General features: G+C 48.3%; 1 pseudogene; it reads right to left on the bottom strand.

The window, feature by feature from the left end:
* The window catches only part of LOC141092347 (CAAX prenyl protease 2-like), a 37,528-nt pseudogene that overhangs the window by 7,727 nt on the left and 11,028 nt on the right, over nucleotides 1-18,773 (bottom strand).

The following is an 18,773-nucleotide window of genomic DNA, read 5'->3' as shown; positions in this document are numbered from 1 at the left end:
GCATACTGATCTGCCCTGTTGAGGGCAGAGCATATTCCTGCAGTGCGCAGGCGCTGAGCCTCTCTGACCTTTCCCGGTGCCTGCGCACTGCAGTACTTTGATCTGCCCTCAACAAGGCAGATCAGTACGCCTGCGCAGGAGCCAAGACACAAAGCAAGGAGGATGATGACATCATCTCTAGAAGATGGAAGGCGCCGGACCTGCGATACCCATCGGATCGGACTGGACCGCCCCCGGGTGAGTATAATAAAACTTGTTTTCCTTATCTTCCAGGTTAGATCAGGGGCTTATCTACAGCATTATAGAATGTTGTAGATAAGCCCCGAAAGGCAGTGGCCGCAGCTTATAGCGGAAAAACGAGGTGACAGATTCCCTTTAAGTAAAATAGATTACGCGCCTTCTTTTCAAAAAGAAGCATTGTATAAAAAAAATTTAAAAAAAACTCACCCAAAACTCATCGTGGGAACGTAGCCTAAGTTCTTGGTCAAGGTTTTAAAATGCATCATCATTCTTGGTGGAGGTTTTTATATTATGCAGACCTTAGATAATAATGGGATAATACTGGCTGCACACAGACTGTAAAAATAATTGCCTGAACTTACCCCGAGCCTAAATTCAGACAAATGTATGTTTGATTCGTTTGTGCAACAGACTGCACATAGACCAATACTAGTGTACGTGCTAGTGCACAGGTCCACATTGGGGGAGAAAACAAAAAAAATTATAAAACCTTGCAAATTATTTTATTAGGGGATTTGTCTTCATTCCAGTAAAAAAAAAAAAAAAACATGCAAGTTGCTTCTAAACCCCGGATTTTGCCCAGTCTATTTGCATTAATATCAGAGTGCACGCATTTGGAGTACAGATGATGGCAGTGATGGGACAGCACTAGTGATGAGCGAACGTGCTTGGATAAGGTGATATCCTAGAATGCTCGGATGCTAACCAAGTGATATCGGTGTACTCGAAAAATATGTTCAGTCCCTGAGGCTGCTGCAGGAGATCGTTCTGATAAGCAGAACACTCAGGAGTCAGGCAATACTCATCACTGCCATCATCTGTACTCCAAAGGAATACGTTCTGATAGCAATGTAGCTGAAGGCAGGCAGAGAGACTGAGGAAAAGCCGCCATTTACAGGTGTTTTTTTTTGTTTTGTTAAACAGCAATAAAAACAAATTCCTTAATGAAGATATTTGGAAAGTTTCATAACTTTCCATTCTGGACAAAATAAAAAAAAAAAATAAAAAATAGCTTAGGTATTCTTTTTAAAGACTACATCAGTAGGATCAACCCCTCCTAAGGCCTGTTTCACACATCCGTTTTTTGACGTCCGCCAAAGTGTGAAAAAACGGATGTGTGAAACAGGCCTAAGCCATCTGTATGGACATGTAGGTCATATAAAGTTGTGTAAAATGATATCATGATGTCTGCGATCTGATGCCTTATTAAGAAAAGCATGGATTTCTCTAGAATATGTAAATGAGCTGTTAAGATCTATGGGCCGGACGTAGATCTCCCTGATCTAACTACAGAGCTTATGTTAAATGAAAGGCAGTGTTACCAGTGTGAGACATGTATATCAGGAGAGCAGACTGCCAGTCATTACATGTCTCACACTGGTAACGCTCCTTTCATGTAAAATAATGTGTGGAGGCAGATTCTCAGGGAGATCTACATCCAGCACATAGATCTTAACAGCTCATCTACATATTGAATAGAATGTTGAATTCTCTGGAATAAGACATCAGATCGCAGATATTGGGGTATCATTTTGTCCAACTTTTTATGACCTACATGCCCATATAGACGGCTTAGGAGGGTTTTTCCTACAGACAGATGCCATTTAACCCCTTTTGCCATCTGACGTACTATCCCGTCCATGGGACTTGGGCCCCTATGCTCATGGACGGGATAGTACGTCATAGCGATCAGCGGCGCTCACATGGTGAGCGCCGCTGATCGCGGCCAGGTGTCAGCTGATTATCACAGCTGACACCCGGCACTATGTCAGGGGCGGTCACGGACCGCCCTGACATGTTAATCCCTGGCACAATGCGATCAAACAGGATCGCAGTGTACCGTGGGTTTAGGGAAGCATCGGCAGGGAGGGGGCTCCCTCCGTGCTTCCTGAGACCCCCGTAGCAGAGCAATGTGCAGCGCTGTTGCGGGGGCCTCCTTCCCTGCAGGTCCCCGAATCCAAAATGGCGGTGGGGACCTTTGGGGGCCTGCAGGGAGGCGGCTTCCTCATGCCTGCAAAGCACCGGCATGAGGAAGCCTGCAGCACTACCTGTGACAGATCGCTGATCTGTCACAGCGATCTGTGATGTGACAGATCAGCGAAGTGTAAAAAGGAGATTTTTGTGTACTCACCTTAAAATCTCTTTCTCTTAGCCTCTAATTGGGGGACACAGAATCATGGGTGTTATGCTGCTGTCCGCTAGGAGGCGACACTATGCATAATCTGAAAAAGGTTAGCTATGGCTCCTCCTCTGCAGAATACACCCCTGGATGGCGTCCGCCTTCTCCAGTATTGTGCAAAAGCATTAGGAGGAACATAACAGAAGAAACATAACCATGCCTGTAAGAAGGCTACTATGTACAAGCTCAAAGAACAATATGAGAACCCAACCGTAACAGCCGCCAATTAAGGGCAACAGGGTGGGAACTGTGTCCCCCAATTAGGGGCTAAGAGAAAGAGGCTTTATGGTGAGTACACAAAAATCTCCTTTACTCTGTCGCCTCATTGGGGGACACAGAACCATGGGACGTCCCAAAGCAGTCCCTGGGTGGGAAGCAATGGACGAATATTGTGCTAGCAGGACCCTAAACTTGGGACACTGCCGCCTGCAGAACCAGTCTACCCAGGCTCGCGTCCGCTGAAGACTGGGTATGAACACTGTAGTGTTTTGTAAATGTGTGTAGGTTAGTTCAAGTGGCCGCCTTGCACACTTGTTGTGCCGAAACCTGGTGCCGAATGGCCCAGGAGGCCCCTACTTCCCGAGTAGAGTGTGGCGTGATACCGGCCGGAAGAGAGGAACTGTTGAGTCAGTAAGCCTCATGTATGGTGGACTTGATCCACCTGGCAACGGTAGCCTTGGAGGCCGGCAGGCCCTTGCGACCGCCTTCCGGAAGAATGAAGAGGGAATCAGACTTCCGGAAGGGGGCAGTCCTGGACATGTAAATCCGCAATGCTCTGATGAGGTCAAGCGTATGCAGAGCCTTCTGCACTCTATGAGCCAGAAACGGACAAAGGGATGGCAGTGAGATTTCCTCATTGAGGTGAAAGGTGGACACAACCTTCGGAAGGAAGGATGGTACAGTACGGAGGACCACCTTGTCCTGGTGAAAAGCTAGGAAAGGCCGTCTGCAGGAAAGTGCTGACAATTCCGACACCCTGCGTAGCGAGGTGATTGCCACTAGGAAAACCACTTTCTGTGACAGAATACAGAGTGGAACTTCTTTAAGGGGTTCGAAGGGTGGTGCCTGCAATGCTGTCAGGACCAGGTTGAGGTCCCACGTTTCCAGTGGACGCCTGCAGGGAGGAACCAATCGGGAAACTCCCTGGAGAAAAGTTCTTACTTGCGGTTTGGTAGCAATGCGCCTTTGAAAAAGGACTGAAAGCGCTGACACCTGACCCTTAAGCGAGCCTAGGGATAGCTTGGCGTCTAGGCCCGACTGAAGGAAACCTAGTACCTTCGGGAGAATAAGGGAGTGGGACCTGTCCATGAGATTCGCACCAGGAAAAGAAAGTTCTCCAGGTACAATAATAAATCTTGGCAGAAGCTGGCTTCCTTGCCCTAATCATGGTCGCAATGACATCCGGTGTGAACCCTGCCTGGGTTAGAATCCGGGTTTCAAGGGCCATGCCGTCAAATTGAGAGCCCCTAAATTCTGATGGTAGAACGGACCTTGTGACAGAAGGTCGTGACGATCGGGGAGACGCCAGGGGGCGTCTGCTGTAAGATGAACGATGTCGGCGTACAATGTACGTCTGGGCCAGTCCGGCGCGATCAGGATGGTTGGAACTCCCTCTTGTTTGATCTTCCTCACTACTCTGGAGATCAGGAGGAGAGTGGAAAGATGTACAGGAGCTGGAAATGGGTCCAGTCCTGAACCAGGGCATCCGCTCCGAGCGACCGCGGGTCGTGTGTCCTGGCCATGAAATTGGAGACCTTGGCATTGAGATGGGATGCCATTAGGTCCACATCCGGGGTTCCCCAGCGTTGACAGATCTGGTAAAAAATTTCGGGGTGGAGAAACCACTCCCCCGAGTCGATTCCTTGCCTGCTGAGGAAGTCTGCTTCCCAGTTTTCCACCCCTGGAATGTGGACCGCCGAGAGTACCGACCTGGTGTCTTCCGCCCAGTGGAGAATATGTGTTACTTCTCTCATCGCCTGGACACTACAGGTCCCGCCTTGGTGATTCACATATGCCACCGCCGTGGCATTGTCCGACTGTTTCCATATGTGAGAGGCCGCCAGCAGGTGATGAAAGGTTCTCAGTGCCAGGAAGATGGCCCGAATTTCCAGGATATTGATGGGCAAGGTCGCTTCCATTGGTGACCACTTGCCTTGTGCCCTGTGATGTAGGTGCACCGCACCCCAACCTGTCAGGCTTGCATCGGTGGTCAGGACCTTCCACTGACCTGAAAGAAAGGGTTTTCCTCTTGTAAGCGAAGTTGGCTTGAGCCACCAATGTACGGACCTCCTGGTTGACGATGTCAACCGGAACTCCCTGTCGAGGGAGAAGGGGTTCTTGTCCCAAGACCTGAGGATGGCTAGTTGAAGAGGACTGAGGTGAAACTGGGCAAATGGCACTGCCTCCATTGCTGCTGCCATCCTGCCGAGGACTCTCATGGCAAACCGGAGAGATCGGGGAGGTTTGCGGAGGAGTGTGCGCACTCCTAGACGGAGGGCCAGTGTCTTGTCCTTGGGAAGGACCACAAGACCCCTGGAGGTGTCGAATAGCATTCCCAGGAAGGTTACAGTCTGACTCGGGGTAGTCGATGATTCTTGTAAATTGACTAACCATCCCAGACGACTTAGTGTGTCGATTGTGATTGAGACACTGACCTCGCAGTCCTTGAAGGTGGAACACTTGATGAGAAGGTCGTCTAGATACGGAACGACTAGAATGCCTCTGGAGTGTAGAACATCCATGGTGGCTGCCATGACCTTGGTAAACGTTCTTGGAGCTGTGGCGAGTCCGAACGGGAGAGCGACAAACTGGTAGTGGTCTTGGTTGTAGACAGCAGCTTTTCTTTCCTGTCCTTTCTAGTTAGTGAGGGCCCCATCGTTTGCTCAGCCTATCTTTCTATCTGTGTCTGTGTTTACATCTTGTTTCACAGACAATACATGTTGGGGGCTGTCTATTGCTTTGGGGTAGTTTAGATTTCCCCTTTCTTCCTTTATGCTTATTTAGTTCTCCGGCCGTGACGAGGCGTCTAGGACCTCCGTAGGCAAGCTCCATGGCTACTGCTAGTTGCCAACCTCTCTGGTTTTCTGGTCTTAGCTTGCTTTTTGTTTTTTTCCTCCTCGGTGACCCATTCATAACAGAATCACCAGCCATACCGCAGATTCTAGGGTACTCAAAAGCAGGAGAGAATTGTAAAAAAAAAAAAAAGGGTCAGAATTTTTTTTTTGTATGTATATTTTCTTTTTTTTTCCTGGGGCCGTAGGAGGATTCTTTTTTTTTTTTCTTTTTCTCCTTGATGGAGATTAAACAATTGTCTGATCATGTGGAGCAGCTCGCTGCTGAAGTGCGGGGAATTTCCGCCTTTCTCACTCATTCACATGCTGTTGAACCAAGGATCCCTGCTCCTGATGTGTTTTCTGGGGATCGGTCTAAATTTTTGAATTTTAAGAATTGTAAATTATTTCTTGCCTTGAAGCCTAACTCATCGGGGAGCTCTGCGCAGCAGGTTAAATTACCATCCCCTTGCTGCGCGGCGATCCCCAGGATTGGGCGTTTTCTTTGACACCTGAAGATCCTGTTTTGACTAATGTGGATGCATTTTTTCAAGCCTTGGAGTTGTTATATAATGAACCTAATGCTATTGATCAAGCTGAGAGAGCCCTATTGGCATTGAACCAGGGTCAGGATCCTGCAGAGTTATACTGTCAGAAATTCTGAAGGTGGGTGGTCCTTACTACATGGAATGCATTGGCAGCTCTCTTTCGGAAGGGTTTGTCTGAGACTTTAAAAGATACTATGGTGGGATTTCCTGTTTCCTCTGGTCTTGACGATTCTATGTCATTAGTAGAGTTGAGCGACTTTTGATTTTTTAGGGTCGCGTTTCGTTTCGTGAAACCCGACTTTTCTAAAAGTCGGGTCGAGCAAGATCGTCCAATTATAGGGAAAAGTCGGGGTCGTCCCGAAACACGAAACCCAATGTAAGTCAATGGGGAATAAAAGTCGGCAGTGAGAGGAGGACAGGAAACACACCTACAGTGCCCATTTGAATGCCAAAAGCATCAATTCTTCTTACTTAAGCTTGTCAACCTTAATTAACTTCATAATACAAGTTACGCACTGAAAAATGGGGGTTATTTGGCTAAAGTTGTGGGGGGGGGGAGGGCTGGCTGCAGGTTTTCATGTGCCCTGGGCGAAAGAGCGCCCCTTTAACACATACCACAACTCATCATGCTCCGATACGGCAGAGAAATAGCAGTATAGTACAATGAAAAATACCTCACTTTTTACATCTCATGACGAGGCCCATCTATTTCTCCATACAGAATCATTGGTCCCATATAATGTTTGAAACAGTATATGATGAGCTCCACATAATGCTACAGTATATGTTGGTCCCCATGGATGAAGCTCCACTGTCTTATGGGCCCAAATAATGCTCCAAACATAATGGGCCCCATTTCTAATGCTCTAGTGTATAATGGGCCCTGTAAATGCTGCTCCAGTGTCTGATGTACACCTTTGGAATGTTCCAGTGTATGGTGGGCCCCATCTATCATTCTCCAGAGTATAGTGCTCCCCAAAAATTGCTGTCCCAACATTGAAAACAATCAAATAAGTCTCCTCGCTAGGGAATCCCTGTACTTCTCTGGATTCCTCGTCGTCCCCATCTTCCATCTCACTGCACAGTATTTCAACCTTGCAAGTGCTGTGATCCTGGGCAAGCAGGGGGGGCCCACTCGTTGGCGACGGCACTGGCACAGGGCCCATGATAGTACGGTGGTGTGTCTGATGGCGGGTGGGCCGAACCTGCACTTTCATCTGCAGCTTCCTCTTTGTCACCGTGTAAGATGGAACTGTATATGGGAAGGGTAACCTGAGTTTCATCAGGGTCAGATTCAGGTCATGTAGCATGCGAGGGGAATGTAGTGGTCTGGGTCAATGTACCAGCAGATTCATCGAGCAGTGGCTGGGCATCAGTGCACTTGTGTCGCCCCCAGGAGTACGGTCGCCACAGTGGCATTACCTTCTTCCTAGGGAGTGTGATGTCATGCTTGGGAGCAACGAAGGATCTCTCTAGCAGGTTAACTGATTGGGCGGCATTATTCCCACGAGTCATGACCCTCCAAACAGCGTTCATGAAGGCAAAGTGTTTGTTTTACGTGGGCAGTATGGTTGTAAAGCTGAACCTTAAAGGAATGTCCAGAAGGGCACCACCAGGACTGGAGCCTACGGTTAAATTCGACTCCACCTGGGAAACCTCAACCATGCCAGCTACAGAACAGATGCACACATTGCAAGCTTAATTCCGTTAACGAACGAGACTCCGTCATGCCCCGCGGTCCGAGTCCGGCTTACTAGAGGGACACGTGAGGCTCTGGCACATGAGATTGGCCAATAACTGGTGTGTCATGCCCTTACATGTCCGTGGCTTCATATGCGCTACACTGAAAAGGCCAGCGTTTGTCGCTTACAGGTGCAGATAACCCGCTGAACAACGTTAGTGATGGGGATCACTGATTACAATTATTACCCGCGAACGATGATTTCCCAGTAAGTGCAGGTCAACCGCAGTTCCGGAATTAGGCCTAACCGTCATTCCTGAAAAAATTAAAAACTTACGTGTGCAAACCACAGGTGCTGTAGCTTGCTTAACAGCTCGCCAGCCGTTCTCACGCCCAGTATGGATTACACGTGATTGCACAAAGGTGAGAAAGGGTACCGTATCCCCAGATAACATGTATGGATAGCGTACACATTCAAAATATATGTCTATACATCAGGAGGCAGGCTCAGACGGTGTTAGGCCCAGTATGGATTACACGTGATTGCACAAAGGTTAGAAAGGGTACCGTATCCCCGGATAACATGTATGGATAGCGTACAAATTCAAAATATATGTCTATACATCAGGAGGCAGGCTCAGACGGTGTTAGGCCCAGTATGGATTGCACAAAGGTTAGAAAGGGTACCGTATCCCCGGATAACATGTATGGATAGCGTACACATTCAAAATATATGTCTCAGGAGGCAGGCTCAGACGGTGTCAGGCCCAGTATGGATTGCACGTGATTTCACAAAGGTTAGAAAGGGTAACGTATCCCCGGATAACATGTATGGATAGCGTACACATTCAAAATATATGTCTCAGGAGGCAGGCTCAGACGGTGTTAGGCCCAGTATGGATTGCACAAAGGTTAGAAAGGGTACCGTATCCCCAGATAACATGTATGGATAGCGTACACATTCAAAATATATGTCTATACATCAGGAGGCAGGCTCAGACGGTGTTAGGCCCAGTATGGATTGCACGTGATTGCACAAAGGTTAGAAAGGGTACCGTTTCCCCGGATAACATGTATGGATAGCGTACACATTCAAAATATATGTCTCAGGAGGCAGGCTCAGACGGTGTCAGGCCCAGTATGGATTGCACGTGATTGCACAAAGGTTAGAAAAGGTACCGTATCCCCGGATAACATGTATGGATAGCGTACACATTCAAAATATATGTCTCAGGAGGCAGGCTCAGACGGTGTTAGGCCCAGTATGGATTGCACGTGATTGCACAAAGGTTAGAAAGGGTACCGTATCCCCGGATAACATGTATGGATAGCGTACACATTCAAAATATATGTCTCAGGAGGCAGGCTCAGACGGTGTCAGGCCCAGTATGGATTGCACGTGATTGCACAAAGGTTAGAAAGGGTACCGTATCCCCGGATAACATGTATGGATAGCGTACACATTCAAAATATATGTCTCAGGAGGCAGGCTCAGACGGTGTTAGGCCCAGTATGTATTGCACGTGATTGCACAAAGGTTAGAAAGGGTACCGTATCCCCAGATAACATGTATGGATAGCGTACACATTCAAAATATATGTCTATACATCAGGAGGCAGGCTCAGACGGTGTCAGGCCCAGTATGGATTGCACGTGATTGCACAAAGGTTAGAAAGGGTACCGTTTCCCAGGATAACATGTATGGATAGCGTAAACATTCAAAATATATGTCTCAGGAGGCAGGCTCAGAAGGTGTTAGGCCCAGTATGGATTGCACGTGATTGCACAAAGGTTAGAAAGGGTAACGTATCCCCGGATAACATGTATGGATAGCGTACACATTCAAAATATATGTCTCAGGAGGCAGGCTCAGACGGTGTTAGGCCCAGTATGGATTGCACGTGATTGCACAAAGGTTAGAAAGGGTACCGTTTCCCCGGATAACATGTATGGATAGCGTACACATTCAAAATATATGTCTCAGGAGGCAGGCTCAGACGGTGTTAGGCCCAGTATGGATTGCACGTGATTGCACAAAGGTTAGAAAGGGTACCGTATCCCCAGATAACATGTATGGATAGCGTACACATTCAAAATATATGTCTCAGGATGCAGGCTCAGACGGTGTCAGGCACAGTATGGATTTGACGGCCCAGATTACACAGCGGAGGAGCAGGGAGAGGTAAAGATTGCAACTGCTGGGGCCCTGCCCAAGCAAGGGGGGCCCACTCGTGGGCGTCGGTACTGGCACTGGGCCCCTCATAGTACAGCGGTGTGTCTGACGGCGGGTGTGCACCACCACCGTCAGAGACACTTGATTGCACTATGAGGGACCCTGTGCCAGTGCCCGCGCCCAAGAGTCGGCCTACCCACCTGTCCAGGGCAACGGCACTCGCACGGTGTCGTGCGCTAGGTGGTGACCCCGGCCATGGGGGGGAGGCAGCACAGTTAGGGAGTTTTAGAAAGTGGCATATGTTGATGTTGGACATTCAGCTGATGCAAAAGGCGAAATAGGTGAAGTCCCAGGAAGAGGTGGACCAAAGCAAGCCATTTTTCTGTCACCCTATGTGTCATCAGGGGAAGGTGGGACAAAATCCTTGGAAACCCATGCATGGTTCATTTTAATGAAGGTTAGATCATCCACATTTTGGGTTGACAGACGGGTCCTTTTTTTCTGTCAGGATTGATCCAGCTGCACTAAAGACTCTTTCCGATAGCACACTTGCAGCTGGGCAAGCGAGCTCCTGTAAGGCATATTGGGCCAATTCAGGCCAGGTGTCCAGTTTAGCGGCCCAATAGTCAAAGGGGAATGACCTGTGTGGGAGAACATCGATATGGGAGGAAAAGTAGTTTGTAACCATAGTTGACAACTGCTGTCTCCTGTCACTTTCCATCGATGCAGTATTATCAGTTGTGTGAGCGGTATTTGAAAAATCAGTCCACAACATTGTCATGAAACCCGTCTCCAACGCCACTTCTGCTGTGTGCACCACGAACACCTCTGCCAAGCTGCCCCCGGCCCGTATGGCTCGTGTGAGAACCATCACCGCTGCTGTGTGCTGGGAATGCCTCAAGCAACCGATTTACCAGAGCTGCTTGTTTATTAGCCAATATTAGGTCAAGGTTCTCCTGTGGCATGATGTTTTGTAATTTGCCTTTATAGCGTGGATCCAGGATGCTGGCCAACCAGTAGTCGTCATCGTTCATCATTTTGGCAATGCGGGGGTCCCTTTTTAGGATCTGCAAGGCATAATCTGACATGTGGGCCAATGTTCCCGGTGTCAATGATGCACTGCGAGTGCTGGGTGGAGGAGCACTTTCTGGCAAATCCACATCCCTCCAGTCATGCACAAACCCTGTACCAGACCTTGCCACGCCAACATTTTCACTTGCCCCACGAGATGCATCCTCCTCCCCTAAGTAATCATCCCCATCATCATCCTCCTCCTCCTCTTCTTCCTCCACCTCGTCCAGGAGAGGTCCCTGAGCAGACAATGGCTGAATGTCATCAAGGATTCCCTCCTCCTCTTCCTCCTCATCAACATTGGCTGCAGACGCCTGCTCCTTAAGGTGCGTCAAAGTTTGCATGAGCAGACGCATAAGTGGGATGCTCATGCTTAGGATGGCGTCTGCGCTTACCAGCCGTGTGCATTCCTCAAAACACTGAAGGACTTTACAGAGGTCTTTCAGCTTTGACCACTGCACACCTGTCAACTCCATGTCTGCTCTCAAAGTGCCTGGCCGTGTATCCTCCCACAAATGCATTATGGCCTGCCTCTGCTCGCACAGCCGCTCCACCATGTGCAGGGTGGAGTTCCACCTTGTTGCAATGTCGATAATGAGGCGGTGGTTGGGAAGGTGGAGCAATCGCTGCAGCTTCTGCATACGAACGGAGTGTACAGGCGACCGGCGGATGTGCGCGCACAGTCTTCGCACCTTCTGGAGCAGGGCTGTTAACTCCGGATAATTTTTGAGGAAGCACTGCACCACCAGGTTCAAGGTGTGAGCCAAGCAAGGTATGTGGCTGAGTTTTGAAAGGGCTATGGCTGCCACAAAATTACGGCCATTATCACTAACTACCTTGCCTGCCTCAAGATGTACACTGCCCAGCCATGACTCAGTTCGTCGCTTCAAGTACTCAGCCAGCACCTCGGCGGTGTGTCTGTCGCCCAAACACATCATCTGCAACACAGCCTGCTGACGCTTTCCACTAGCTGCTCGATAGGGGGACACATCGTGTGCAACAGTGGCAGCTGCAGATGGAGTGCTCGTACGAATGCGCTCTGTGGACGAGCTTTCGCTTCTGGAGGAGGAGGAGGAGGGTCGAACGCCTACAGCCAACTGTTTCCTATACCGTGGGCTAGGCAGCACTGTCCCACCACCGCTGTCCCCTGTGGACCCTGCATCCACCACATTAACCCAGTGCGCAGTGATGGACACGTAACGGCCCTGGCCATGCCGACTAGACCATGCATCAGTTGTGAGGTGCCCCTTCCGCTCACTGACTGCTTGAGTGCATGGACAATGCGGTCTTTCACATGATGGTGGAGGGCTGGGATGGCTTTGCGAGAGAAGAAGTGGCGACTGGGTAGGTCATAGCGTGGTACTGCATAGGCCATGAGTTCGCGGAAAGCTGTGCTTTCCACCAACCGAAAGGGCATCATCTCAAACGAGATTAGTTTGGCAATGTGGGCGTTCAAACCCAGTGTACGCGGATGAGAGACTGAGTACTTTCTTGACCTACTCATAGTGTCTGGGAGGGTGAGCTGGACTTGAGAGCTGCATATGGTGGAAGTAGCGGTGGACAGGGCGGACTGAGAGAGGGTTGATGATGGTGATGGAGTTGGTGTTCTTTCTGATGGCCTAGAATCAGTCTTTCGTTGATATAACAGTGGGATTCCCTGACTGCTGTGGCCTTGCAACGACACCTCAACATTTGCTGCTGTGCTAACCGGTGGGCTAACAGTGGGGGAAACAATGTAGCGTTGCTGACTACCTTCGTTGTGATCAGTTGCACATGTGGCACTTGAGGTTTGGTGTTGTGTCCACGCTTGCAAGTGCATGCTGGTTAAATGTCTAAGCATGCAACTGGTATTCAAATTTTTCAGATTTTTCCCTCGGCTAAAGGTCTTTGCGCACTTCTTACAGATAACCTTGGCCTGATCATGAGGATTTTGTTCAAAAAAGTGCCACACTGCACTCTTCCTACTTTGGCAGACATTTTGCGGCCTAGCACGCTGTGATCTTTTGACCCTCTGGACAAGCTGTCCAGCAACTCTTTTCATGTTTGGAACCTGTCTTTGGAGTGCTATGGGCCTGCCAGATAACAGCTGTTGCGATGTCGATGTCTGCTGTGGATGCTCCTCATCTGAGCTATTGGAAGCAGCACCCTCTTCCCCCAATGGATGCCAATCTGGGTCAACAACTGGGTCATCCATCACCTCCTCTTCTATGTCATGTGCACCTTCCTCTGTGTCACCGTGTATGGTGGTATAGTGTGCGGGAAGGGGCACCCGAGTCTCATCAGGGTCAGAATCTGGCTCTGTACACTGCGAGGACAATGTAGTGCTCTGAGTGAATGTACCAGCAGAATCATCCATCAGCGGCTGTGCATCAGTGCACTCCATGTCAGATTCATCTTGGCCTGGGTAATTCACCATTTGACTTGATAATCCAGGCATGGTATGTGAAAACAGCTCCATGGAGTAATCAGTAGTATGGCCTGCGTCATCCTTCAATCTTGGTTGGGGTGAAGGACACAAGGAAAGGTGTGGTTCATGAACATGAGCCTCCAATGACGACTCAGTGCTTTTACTTTTTACAACTGAAGAAGAGGAGGCGATAGAGCTGGAGGCTGAGTCAGCAATGTAAGACAAAACTTTTTCCTGATGCTCTGGCTTTAAAAGCGGTTTGCCAACTCCTAGAAAACTAAGCGTTCGAGGCCTTATGTAGCCAGACGATGACGCAGGCTCAACACCTCCTGCATTCGGTCCTATTTTGCTCTTGCCACTACCATCAGATCCACCACCAACACCATCATTACCAGCTGCCAACCCCCGCCCAATTCCACGGCCTCTTCCACCAGCCTTCCTCATTTTTGGTAGAAATGTAGACAAAATCCAACAAACTATATAATAATGTAAAACAAGGTACAAGGTGTCTATAGGACAGGGGAGATTTTGAATTTCTGCAGACACTTGTGGACACTGGACACTTGTGGATTGTGTGAGGCCCAATGAATATCTGAGCGCTATGTGACAGGCTCGATGGCACAGCTGTGACCAAAGTGACGAGAGGATAAGGGAGATTTTGAATCTCTGCACACACTTTTGGACACTGGACACTTGTGGATTGTGTGAGGCCCAATGAATATCTGAGCGCTATGTGACAGGCTCGATGGCACAGCTGTGACCAAAGTGACGAGAGGATAAGGGAGATTTTGAATCTCTGCGCACACTTTTGGACACTGGACACTTGTGGATTGTGTGAGGCCCAATGAATATCTGAGCGCTATGTGACAGGCTCGATGGCACAGCTGTGACCAAAGTGACGAGAGGATAAGGGAGATTTTGAATCTCTGCGCACACTTTTGGACACTGGACACTTGTGGATTGTGTGAGGCCCAATGAATATCTGAGCGCTATGTGACAGGCTCGATGGCACAGCTGTGACCAAAGTGACGAGAGGATAAGGGAGATTTTGAATCTCTGCGCACACTTTTGGACACTGGACACTTGTGGATTGTGTGAGGCCCAATGAATATCTGAGCGCTATGTGACAGGCTCGATGGCACAGCTGTGACCAAAGTGACGAGAGGATAAGGGAGATTTTGAATCTCTGCGCACACTTTTGGACACTGGACACTTGTGGATTGTGTGAGGCCCAATGAATATCTGAGCGCTATGTGACAGGCTCGATGGCACAGCTGTGACCAAAGTGACGAGAGGATAAGGGAGATTTTGAATCTCTGCGCACACTTTTGGACACTGGACACTTGTGGATTGTGTGAGGCCCAATGAATATCTGAGCGCTATGTGACAGGCTCGATGGCACAGCTGTGACCAAAGTGACGAGAGGATAAGGGAGATTTTGAATCTCTGCGCACACTTTTGGACACTGGACACTTGTGGATTGTGTGAGGCCCAATGAATATCTGAGCGCTATGTGACAGGCTCGATGGCACAGCTGTGACCAAAGTGACGAGAGGATAAGGGAGATTTTGAATCTCTGCGCACACTTTTGGACACTGGACACTTGTGGATTGTGTGAGGCCCAATGAATATCTGAGCGCTATGTGACAGGCTCGATGGCACAGCTGTGACCAAAGTGACTACAGGATAAGGGAGATTGGATTGCTTTTAAAAAAGCAGTTTGCGGAGCAGTGGGTAAACAGCAATGCCAGCCTGTCAGGAAGCCTTAAAAGGCAGCCCAACAACCAACACCACTGATACACCACAATATAGCCTCCCCTTGCACTGCACACACAGTGACTTGTGTGTTGTGCAGGCCAAATTGCTAGCAGCAGAAGCAGTTTTTTTGTCTTCTTCCCTGCCTAACGCTCTCCCTACAGAATCAGCAGCAACCTCTCCCTATACTGAGATCGGCAGAAGTAAGATGGCGGTCGGCGTGCACACCCTTTTATACCCCCTGTGACGCCCACCAAAGCAAGCCAATCACTTGCATGCCCTTCTGAAAGATTTTGGGGACCCTTGCCTATGTCACCACGTTGTCCACAGTGTCCGTGGATCCTGATTGGCTGTAAAAGAGCGCAAAACAAACTTTTGAAACGCGACTTTGGCGCGTAAGTCGCCGACCTCGTGGCCGACCTCATCCTAGGGTCGGGTTTCGTTTCATGAAACCCGACTTTGCCAAAAGTCGGCGACTTTTGAAATTTTTCGACCTGTTTCGCTCAACTCTAGTCATTAGCCATTCAAGTTGATCGGCGTTTACGTGAACGCAAGACTACACGGGAGGCGCTGCCACATTTTAAACAAATGTCTGAACCTATGCAATGTGATGGAGTTTTGTCTAGGGCGCAACGTCAGGAGTTTAGAAGGCGTAATAAGCTGTGTTTTTTCTGTGGAGATGCCTCTCATGTTATTTCTGTCTGCCCTAAACGAGAGAAATGTTTTGCACACACATTTGCTGTGGGTGGTGTACAACCTAAGTTTCTTTTGGCAATTACTCTGATCTGCTCCTTATCCACATTTTCCGTGAAGGCTTTTGTGGATTCAGGAGCGGCCTTGAATCTAATGGACTTGGATTTTGCTAAACGTTGTGGTTTTCCTATGACACCTCTGCGGACACCTATTCCTTTGAGGGGTATTGATGCTACTCCTTTGGCGAAGAATAAACCTCAGTTTTGGACCCAGGTGATAATGCGGGTCGCCCCAGACCACGAAGAAAATGGCAGATTTTTGGTGTTGCATAATTTATATGATACCATTGTTCTGGGTTTTCCCTGGTTGCAAATCCATAATCCGGTTTTGGATTGGAAATCTGTGTCTGTGGTGAGTTGGGGTTGTCGGTGTGCTCTTAGTGACACTCCTGTTTTCTCCACCTCTCCCCAGTCGCATGATGTTCCTGACTATTTGGCTGATTTTTATGATGTATTTAGTGAGAGCAAGTCTGCGTCTTTGCCTCCTCATAGGAGTTATGACTGTGCAATTGAGTTGAGACCTGGGTGTAAATTTCCCAAGGGTCGACTTTTCAATTTATCTATACCCGAACACGAGGCTATGCGATCTCATATTAAGGAGTCGTTGGAGAAGGGTCATATTAGACCATCCTCTTCGCCCTTAGGTGCTGGGTTTTTTTTCGTGGCCAAGAAAGATGGTTCATTAAGGCCTTGTATTGGCTATCGTTCCCTCAACAAAATTACGGTTAAATTTGAGTATCCGTTACCCCTGATTTCTTCTCCAGAGTCAAAGGTGCTTGCTGGTTTACTAAGCTTGACCTCAGGGGGGCGTATAATCTTATTCGCATCAAGCATGGGGATGAATGGAAGACGGCGTTTAATACTCCGGAGAGACATTTTGAGTACCTGGTGATGCCTTTTGAGCTCACTAATGCCCCTTCTGTCTTCTAATCCTTCATGAATTATATTTTCCAGGACTTTGTGGATAAGTTTTTGATCATCTATCTGGATGATATTTTGATCTTTTCCAGGGATTGGGATTCTCATGTGGAACATGTTCGGACTGTGTTCCGGATTTTGAGGGAGAATTCCTTGTATGTTAAGGGATCAAAGTGCCTTTTTGGTGTACAGAGGATTTCATTTTTGGGATTTATTTTGTCTCTGTCAACTATTGAAATGGACCCGGCCAAGGTACAGGCCATTTATGATTGGCTGCAGCCCACTTCTTTGAAGGCTCTCCTGAAGTTTTAGGGTTTTGCTAATTTTTATCGTAAATTTATAGCCAATTTTTCTGGTATTGCTAAACCACTGACTGATTTAACTAAGAAGGGTGCTGATGTGCTGAATTGGTCTTCAGAGGCTGTTTCGGCCTTTCAGGAGCTGAAGCGGAGGTTCACTTCTGCTCCGGTTTTGCGGCAACCTGATGTCTCACTTCCTTTTCAGGTGGAGGTAGATGCTTCAGAGATTGGTGCAGGAGCTGTTTTGTCCCAAAAAGATCCGGTGACGTCTAAAATGAATCCCTGTGCCTTCTTTTCCCGAAAGTTCTCCCCATCTGAACGCAACTATGATGTGGGGAATCGGGAATTCTTAGCCATGAAATGGGCATTTGAGGAGTGGAGACATTGGTTGGAGGGAGCTAGACATCAAGTTGTGGTCCTCACTGACCACAAGAATTTGATTTACCTTGAGTCGGCCAAACGCTTGAATCCTACACAGGCTAGGTGGGCCTTGTTTTTTACACGTTTTGATTTTGTGGTCTCCTTTCTTCCAGGCACTAAGAATGTTAAGGCAGACGCCCTTTCTACGAGTTTCTTTGCTGATTCTCCTATTGTGACCAAGCCTACTACCATCCTAGGTGAGGGGGTAGTTCTTTCTGCCATCTCGCCCGATTTGAGACGTGCTCTGGAAGAATTCCAGGAGGACAAACCTGAGCGTTGTCCTATGGGAAAATTGTATGTTCCTGACCAGTGGAGGAAGAGAGTGATGTCTGAAGTTCATTGCTCCGCATTGGCTGGTCATCCAGGTATTTTTGGCACCAGAGATTTGGTGAGTCGGTCTTTTTGGTGGCCCGCCTTCTCGTGATGTCAGGAATTTTGTGCAGTCCTGTGGAACTTGTTCCCGGTCTAAACCCTGTTCTCGCTCTAGTGGGTTGTTGATGCCCTTGCCGGTGCCTAAGAGGCCATGGACCCATATTTCAATGGATTTTATTTCTGATCATCCTGTCTCTCAGAGAATGACTTATCTGGGTGATTTGTGATAGATTCTCTAAGATGGTCCATCTTGTACCACTACCAAAGTTGCCATCTTCCTCAGAGTTGGTACCCTTGTTTTTACAACAGGTGGTTCGGTTGAATGGGATTCCTCAGAACATTGTATCGGACAGAGGAGTTCAGTTTGTTTCCAGATTCTGGAAAGACTTTTGTTCCAAGCTGGGAATTCAGTTGTCCTTCTCCTCTGCGTTTCACCCTCAGACCAATGGGCAGACGGAGAGAACAAACCAGACTTTGGAGTCCTATTTGAGATGTTTTATATCTGATCAGGATGATTGGGTTTCATTTTTGCCCTTGGCCGAATTCGCTTTAAATAATAGAGCTAGTTCTGCCACCTTGATGTCGCCCTTTTTCTGTAACTTTGGGTTTCATCCTCGATTTTCTTCAGGGCAAGTGGAATCTTCAGCCTGCCCAGGTGTTGACACTGTGGTACAGAGAATGCAGCAGATTTAGGACCAAGTAGTGGATAAGTTGTCTCTCTCCCAGGAAAAGGCCCAGCGGTTTTCTAACCGGCATAGGACCATTGGTCACCGGTTTAAAGTGGGTTATGTGGTTTGGTTGTCAAAGAATATCTCTATGAAGGTGGCTTCTCCAAAGTTCATGCCAAGATTTATTGGACCTTACAAGATTTTGGAGATTCTTAATCCGGTTTCTTTTCGATTGGCTCT

Source organism: Dendrobates tinctorius, unplaced genomic scaffold, assembly GCF_039654945.1.
Source record: "Dendrobates tinctorius isolate UK_male_01 unplaced genomic scaffold, ASM3965494v1 ptg000059l, whole genome shotgun sequence".
Lineage (NCBI taxonomy): Eukaryota > Metazoa > Chordata > Amphibia > Anura > Dendrobatidae > Dendrobates > Dendrobates tinctorius.
Note: the sequence above shows the minus strand (reverse complement) of the source record. Positions and strands in the feature narration are given on the sequence as shown.